The sequence below is a fragment of the Theropithecus gelada genome, chromosome 19 (assembly GCF_003255815.1).
Source record: "Theropithecus gelada isolate Dixy chromosome 19, Tgel_1.0, whole genome shotgun sequence".
Classification (NCBI taxonomy): Eukaryota; Metazoa; Chordata; class Mammalia; order Primates; family Cercopithecidae; genus Theropithecus; species Theropithecus gelada.
Genome location: NC_037687.1, coordinates 2,223,710 through 2,229,998, shown reverse-complemented (window position 1 = coordinate 2,229,998; position 6,289 = coordinate 2,223,710).

Genomic DNA, 6,289 nt, shown 5'->3' with positions numbered 1-6,289 from the left:
CCTGCTATGGTGGCTGAGTTGGCGGTGGGGGTGCGGGCTGCAAGGTGGGGTGATGGGCTCCCATCTACCAACCTGGAATGACTGGGGGTGCTGAGAGACCCCAAGATCCTCAGGGCCCGCAATTCACACCCAGGAGGCACAAGTCTGCTGCCCCCAAGCCCTGGGCTTCCGCTCCCCTAGCCCTTTACACACAGATCACACCAGGGAGACGGTGGACACCCAAGACCCACAAAGGGCCCTACAGCCCCAAGGGGAGGGTGCGCAGAAAGTCTGCATTGCTCACACCTGGGCCTCCTGCACCTCACACCCAGAGACACACTCACACCTGGAACCCAATCACACAGGTGGAACACACCTCACACCCAGCCGACACTAAAACCAGACCCGGGGCGCCAGAGCGGACCACAGGGGCAGGCAGGGCTCTCATGAGAGCAAAGTTCTCACCCGGGACAGGCACAGCTCACACTTGAGACACAGCTCACACCTGGGACACAGCTCACACCTGGGACAGGCACAGCTCACACCCAGGACACACAGCTTACACCTGGGACAGGCACAGCTCACACTCGAGACACAGCTCACACCTGGGACACAGCTCACACCTGAGACAGGCACAGCTCACACCCAGAACACACAGCTCACACCCAGGACACACAGCTCACACCTGGGACAGGTACAGCTCACACCCAGAACACACAGCTCACACCCGGGACACACAGCTCACACCCAGAACACACAGCTCACACCTGGGACACAGTTCACACTGGAACACACAGCTCACACCTGGGATGTACTCAGCTCACACCTGAGACATAGTTCACACCTGGGACAGGCACAGCTCACACTGGAACACACAGCTCACACCCGGGACACACAGCTTACACCTGGGACATGCTCAGCTCACACCTGAGACACAGCTCACACCTGGGACAGGCTCAGCTCACACCTGAGACACAGTTCACACCTGGGACAGGCTCAGCTCACACCTGAGACACAGTTCACACCTGGGACAGGCACAGCTCACACTGGAACACACAGCTCACACCCGGGACACACAGCTTACACCTGGGACATGCTCAGCTCACACCCGAGACACAGCTCACACCTGGGACAGGCACAGCTCACACCCAGAACACACAGCTGACACCCAGGACACACTCAGCTCACACCCAGAACACAGAGCTCACACCTGGGACACACACCTCACACCCGGCCGACACTAAAACCAGGCCCTGGGCACCAGAACTGACCACAGAGGCAGGCAGGGCTCTCGTGAGAGCACAGCTTACACCTGGGACATGCTCAGTTCACACCTGAGACAGGCACAACTCACAACTGAGACACAACTCACACCTGGGACACACAGCCCACCCCAGCACCTGCTCAGCTGAGCATCTCCCAGCCGACCTCAGGGCCTGGGCTCAGGTCTGCTGAGGACCCAGCACACACAGTGGTTACAGTCAGGGGCCCCACGCCCTGTCTTCTGTCCTCCCCACAGCCCAGCAGGGCTGCTCGCAAGGAGGAGCCATTGCCCCAGCCCTCCACATCCCTCCGCTGCCACTTGCTTCTCAGAACAGTTGGCAAGAAAGGGCCACCCCACAAGGGAGAGGTAGCCACCCTGGCCCCGGCCCAGGACCATGGCTTCTGGGGTCCTGAGTGTCCCTCTAAATGGGTATACTGGAGGGACCTTTGCCTCTAGGTACGCATTGACCCCTGAGCCAGCCTCAGACAAGCCCTGAGCGTGGCCCCATCATGCCCGGCTCTGCTGACTCATGGCTCAGGTGGGGAACAAGACCAAAGAGCACAGGGGGTTCCCGGGGGGTCCCTGCTATGTGGATTGCAGAGGCAGTGACAAGAACAAGGCCGAAACAAGGGCTTCACCCTGCAGGAAGGCCTGGACCCGGGTCCTTGGAAGAAGGTGATGGAAGAACCTTGGTCTCTGCACCTGCAGTGGTCGGGCAGATCTAGGACCAAAGCTGGGGTCACAGGCCGACTGCAGCTCAGGTCAAGGAAAAGCTTCCCCGAAGTCACCGCCCTGTTGCTCTGCAGATGGTGAGCTCCTCGTCACGGGGGGTAAACAAGGAGGAGCTGAGGTTTTGCAGAAGGATTCAGACACTAGACAGGGACCATAGGGACCATCTGTGACCTGGCCTCCTCATAGCCAGTTCTTGCCCCTCCCCCTCCACATCCTCCAGAGGACAGTTAGGACATTGCTGGGGGCAGGGACAGGAACCATTGATGGGCCAAAACCTCAGTCAGAAAGGGCTTGGCTGCCAACCGAGAGGTTAGGACAGACCCTCCAGGACTTTGCAGGAAGGGCTCAAGAGCAGCTCTGCTGCTGCCCAGCTGTACGATCTCAGCTGGTGACTGAAGATCACCTAGACCATCAGTGTCCTCATCTGTAAAATGGGTCTGAGGCTCAAACCTATTACCCTGTATTTAGAGGCCAGGCCTGCAGATGGGCCTGATGGCTTGACTTGGATCCTGGATCCCTCAAGACTGCTCTGAGATCAGAGAGAAACAGAGAGAAAGCCGGCTCAGCCCTGGAGGGTTTGAGCAAAGGTTTCAGACAGAGCTGGAAGGTGACGCCGGCCCATTCTCCCTGAGCTGTGGCCGGAGGGCCCAGGCCTGCACCACGGTGTAGAGATGGTCCAGGGGGCTCGACATGAGTGAGGGTGAAGTTCCTGTAACCCCAACCGCCACCCCTGAATTGGGCACAACCAATTATTTTCTTCGCACCTGCCTGACTCTGCTTACCATGACAACCCCAAGGGCCTCCCCAAAATTGATATCCAAGTGCCTTTAGCCTATCAAAGACAGGAGGGGGTGCATTCTCGGTCATGTTAGGGTTCACAGAGCATCCGTATATTAGGATTTCCCAGCCCCCTGAGCTCCCCACCCCATCCCAACCTGAACCAAGACCCCTCAGTCTCCCACCCCTCATCCTGCTGTATTTGGTTCAAATCCAATAAAAATGGAACCGATTTAATAACAAACTTCAGATTTTGTTCTTACTCCCATGGGAGCAACAGGGGGCAGGGCTGAGGGATGAGGGGCTGCTGGGGTCCCCAGGGGAAGCCAACCCTGAGAGAATTCCACGCCACTAGTGACGTGTGATAGGCCACACTTCTGCAGCACCCATGCTGTTCCCAGCGCTGTTCCAGGCGCTGTGTGTGTTGCCTCCTTTCACACTGAGGGCCAGCCCTGCAAGCTGGGTGGATCCTGTTAACGAACCCATTTTACAGATGGGTCGAGCGAGGGGCAGAGAATGGAGGGAAGCCGCTCTGAGACCCCAGCTAGGGACAGGTGGGGGCTGAGAAGAGTGGGCAAAGCTGGGCCGTTGAGAAACTCCTTCCCCAGCCTCAGGCCAGGGAAGAAATAAGACATGGGTCCCCGCTGTGCCTTCTGGAATTGGCCTGTCGGGGAGTCTGGGTGCTGCTGACAGGGTCCCACGTCTGCCCTGCCTGTCTCTGAGAGCTCCCAGAAAAACCCGGGAGTCTTGGCTTTGGAAGTGAGATTAATAAAGTGCTTTAGCCCGCGCCAGTCCTCACTGACAGATGGGGAGATTGAGGCACAGAGCGGCAACAGATGGGGAAGCCAAGGCACGGAGAGGCGACAGGTGGGGAAACTGAGGCACAGTGGGCGTGAAGGCTCAAACCCCACCCACCCAGGAAGGCACAGGGAGAAGCTCGTGTTTTTTCAGGAAGGAGGTGGACGGAACCAGAGTGCACAAGTCCCAGCCAAGAGCAGCCTCCCACTCGCCACAGCCCAGTGTCGGGCTCTGGACCCCGGTTCCCCCGTTTGAACCTAGGACTAAGGTTCCTTTATTTCCCTGCCCTTCGGGGGCAGAACAGAGGCCCGTCAGGGACTGTGAGGCGGCCCTCTCTTCATGCCTGGTTTCAAGGCAGCTGGAGGGTGAGGGGGGCTCTAGGCTGTGGGACTCTCCCGTGGGGACTGATTTCCCGTTCTCTCCTGCAGCAAAGGCAGGTGAAACTATTGTCCTGTGGGCCTCAGAGTCCCCGTCCAGGAGAGCCGCCCGTTCCCTGTGCAATGCTCTGAGTGCCTGACATGAACCAGGTGCAACCTCCAAGCTTTCCATGAATCCTGTCTCGTTTATGGGGTGCCCTGCGGGGAGGGCAGGGGAGACCTCAGAAGAGGCCCTTCCTGCTCAGGCAGCCAAGACCCAGCTAAAGTAACACCCATCTCCTTGGTGGCTGGAAACCCAAGAGAGGATCCCTAAAACCAGGACGGGACCAAGCCATCCTCATGCCTCATGTCTGGGTGGCTTCTGACCAAGCCTGCCTTGACTTCCCCTCCCAGACAGAGCTAGGACCAGCCCCAGCCCACGCCTGCACCCTCGTGGGTCTCTCACCCCCATCTTCTGGACGTGGATGCGTGTTTGGGGTGTCTCTCTCTCTCCCACATCCCCCCAGCAAGCCGGCATCTTTTCCAGGTGATTCCCTGAGCCCCGCATATTAACTTCCCTCCTGTTTTCCTCCGCAAGACAGAGACACGATTCCCACACGCAAGCTTTTGCTCGTGGGGCCAAGGGAAGCTGGAGGCTCAGGTCTCTGGCTTCCATTGCTGCGTGGCCTGGGGCAAGTCACTGCCCCTCTCTGTGCCTCGGTTTGTTTGTCTGTAATTTGGAAGATAATAATCCTGCAATAGGCTGGGCATGGTGGCTCACATCTGTAATCCCAGCACTTTGGGAGGCCGAGGCGAGTGGATCACCTGTGGTCAGGAGTTCGAGACCAGCCTAGCCAACATGGCGAAACCCCATCTTAACGAAAAATACAAAAATTTGCCGGGTGTGGTGGCGGCCGCCTGTAATCCCAGCTACTCAGGAGGCTGAGGCAGGAGAATTGCTGGAACATGGGAGGAGGCGGAGGTTGCAGTGAGGCAAGATCGTGCCACTGTGCTCCAGCCTAAGCAACAAGAGGGAAACTACCTCAAATAATAATAATAATAATAATAATCCTGCAATAGTCCTGTGGTATGCAGGATTAAAACTGCATGAGTTTCCTATAACTGCAGTTACAAATGGCCACAAACCTAGTAGCTTAAAATAACTTAAAATTATGATCTGACAGATCTGGAGCCCCAAAGTCGAAAATCAGTTAGCAGGGCTGTTTCCTCCAGACGTCCCAGGGGAGAATCTACTTTCTGCCTTTTCTGGCTCCAGAGCCGCCTGCATCCGTGGGCTTGTGGCCACGTCATTCTGACCTCTGTTTCGGTCATCACATCTCCTTCTCTAACCCTGAGCCACCTGCCTTCCTCCTTACAAGGACCCCTGTGTGGACACTGAGCCCCCCAGAAATGAAGATCTCCCTATCTGATGAAAGGTAGCCGAATTCCATCTGCAACCTTGATCCCCCTCACCAGACAGCTGCCTCGTCAGATTCCGGAGATGAGGACACAGGAGCTTTTTGAGGCTGTTATTCTGCTTACTAAAAAAAAATACAAACAAACAAACAAAAAACGGGTCAGGCGCAGTGGCTCCTGCCTGTAATCCCAGCACTTTGGGAGGCCGAGGCAGGGGGATCACTTAGGGTCAGGAGTTCAAGACCAGCCTGGCCAACATGGTGAAACCCCATCTCTACTAAAAATACAAAAATGACCCAGGTGTGGTGGACGGGCGCCTGTAATCCCAGCTACTTAGGAGGCTGAGGCAGGAGAATTGCTTGAACCAGGGAGGCGGAGGTTGCAGTGAGCCGAGATCGCACCACGGCACTCCAGCCTGGCGACAGAGTGAGACCCTGTCTCAAACCAAACAGGCATTTTTCTCCGAAAGGCCAATGTCATGTGAAATCCATCAGCATGTGACCTCCCTGCCCCGTGCTGGGCGATGCTGGGGACCCAGAGAGAATGTGGTCCCAGCTCCCGTGGCTCAATAAGGGCCTCTCAAATGAAGACACAACTGTAGGATCTGGAGGGGCCTGATCCAGAGGCCACACCACACTATGAACTTTTTTTTTTTTTTTTTTTTTTTTGAGACAGAGTTTCACTCTTGTCGCCCGGACTGGAGTGCGTTGGCACGATCTTGGCTCACTGCAACCTCTGCCTCCCGGATTCAAACGATTCTCCTGCCTCAGCCTCCCGAGTAGCTGGGATTACAGGCGCAGGCTACCACGTCTGCCTAATTTTGTATTTTTAGTAGAGACAGGGTTTCACCATGTTGGCCAGGATGGTCTCGATCTCCCGAACTCAGGTGATGTGCCCGCCTCGGCCTCCCAAAGTGCTGAGATTACAGGCATGAGCCACCATGCCCAGCCTTTTTTTTTTTTTTTTT